The 2,241-nt window shown below is 43.6% G+C and overlaps 1 pseudogene; it reads left to right on the forward strand.

The window, feature by feature from the left end:
* Positions 1-570: 570 nt before the first annotated feature.
* Positions 571-688, forward strand: LOC126210969 (5S ribosomal RNA; annotated as a pseudogene).
* The last annotated feature ends 1,553 nt before the right edge of the window (positions 689-2,241 follow it).

A 2,241-nucleotide genomic window follows, 5' to 3' on the forward strand; every position in this document is an offset into this window, starting at 1 on the left:
CTGTTTCCTTTTTCCCCCCTCGCATGAGCTGGGCAGATTAGAACTTTTCCTGTTTTAGATAGAAAACAGAATCGGAAAGTTCTGTTTTTGTGGTAACAAACTGAGCCGTGGGCGACTCGTGTTCATCCCGTTTATTGTCATCTTCTCTTACGGCACTGCCGCTTCGTTTTCTTGTCCGATTTACTGACGTCACTAACTTCCTGCCTTACCTGCCCGTGAGTGGCAGCAGCAGCGCTTATCGATAAGTGCACTGTCGTACCATCTCTGGAGCGACCGATAGTATTTCCGGGTCGTCGTGTGTCTGGAGTTGTGTTGGGTTCTTGCAAACTCTCCTCTTCATGGCATTCCTTGGTGGTTGCAACAGTATTGAAAGCCATGCCGACCTTCATTGCTTGTGTTGCTCTCTCGACGTAATATCAACCCCGTTATTCCCTTTTTTCGCTTACATGTAAATACCATCGCTGTAAGGAAACGTCAGTTATTTTCATTATTTAATAATAGTGATGGTTGATATTATTACGTCACCTAATTATTATCTTTATGATTAATTATTCATTATAATTTATTGTAGGCAACGGCCTTGCCGCAGTGGATACACCGGTTCCCGTGAGATCACCGAAGTTAAGCGCTATTGGGCGTGGTCGGCACTTGAATGGGTGACCATCCAGGCCGCCATGCGCTGTTGCCATTTTTCGGGGCGCACTCAGCTTCGTGATGCCAATTGAGGAGCTACTCGACCGATTAGCAGTGGCTTCGGTCAAGAATACCATCATAACCGGGTGAGAGGTGTGCTGACCCCACGACCCTCCTATCCGCATCCTCCAAGAGGATGACATGGCGGTCGGATGGCCCGGTAGGCCACTCGTGGCCTGAAGACGGAGTGCTCTTTTATGATTTATTGTACATTATAGTTTCAATATTTCTACACATAAATCTCAATAGAAAGGCAGACAAAGGTTTTGATTCAGGAGGCCTGTATCAGCCATTGTGCGGCCGTTGTAACCGCTTAGACGCCGCTCCACAGAAGTTGTTGGTAGTTCGCGACGACCTCAGATGAAGCAATCGTCGTCGTGGAAATTTGTCGCCAAACAGCCACTCTTTGAACACAGGTATGTTGCGGAAACCTAATTTTTTTTCTAACCTGTAATGATTGCACGAAGTCACAACTTAGCATGTACCAGAAGGTGACTGTGCGACAACGCGATAGCCTGGCTCCGTCAGGTGAGTGTGCATAACTGAGTGGGAATGGAGTGACATCTGTATGCAGTTTCCGTACGATTGTGGCACTGTACAGAGTCACAGATTCAAATGGCTGTTACGCACGCCGTTCCCCTATCATCTCATGAGCAGTGGAACCTTCAAAATGAAATTAAAAATAAAAATTTTGTAATTATGGTAGCGAATCCGGCAGTCCGCGATTGCTAAAAACGTATGGGAATTGTATATACGTCCTACTCTGAGGTATCCCCGGAAATTTGTGCCAAGACGAAAATATCGTCTCCTCTTTGCGACTTCGCCCACTTTGAAGGTTACGGAACTCGAAACTATAATAAATCACATGGAATATCAGTGAAAAATACTCCATTATTTGCGTTTTTGGTTTTTATTGTTTTGTTAAGTTCTTTGTAAAAATACAGATACAAAACCTCTCAATATAAAAATATATTCCGCATTTTGTATAGTGTCTGGTAATAAGGAGTGTGCGAGATACCCTCAGACTTCAAGAGGAATATAATAATTCCAATCCCAAAGAAAGCAGGTGTTGACAAATGTGAAAATTACCGAACTATCAGTTTAACAAGTCACAGCTGCAAAAATACTAACGCGAATTCTTTACAAACGAATGGAAAAACTGGTAGAAGCCGACCTCGGGGAAGGTCAGTTTGGATTCCGTAGAAATGTTGTAACACGTGAGGCAATACTGACCTTACGACTTATCTTAGAAGAGAGATTAAAGAAAGGCAAACCTCCTTTTCTAGCATTTGTAGACTTAGAGAAAGCTTTTGATAATGTTGACTGGAATACTCTCTTTCAAATTCTAAAGGTGGCAGGGGTAAAATCCAGGGAGCGAAAGGCTATTTACAATTTTTACAGAAACCAGATGGCAGTTATAAGAGTCGAGGGGCACGAAAGGGAAGCAGTGGTTGGGAAGGGAGTCAGACAGGGTTGTAGCCTTTCCCCGATGTTATTCAATCTGCATATTGAGCAAGCACTAAAGGAAACAAAAGAAAAATTCGGAGT

The sequence above is a fragment of the Schistocerca nitens genome, chromosome 10, assembly GCF_023898315.1.
Source record: "Schistocerca nitens isolate TAMUIC-IGC-003100 chromosome 10, iqSchNite1.1, whole genome shotgun sequence".
Lineage (NCBI taxonomy): Eukaryota > Metazoa > Arthropoda > Insecta > Orthoptera > Acrididae > Schistocerca > Schistocerca nitens.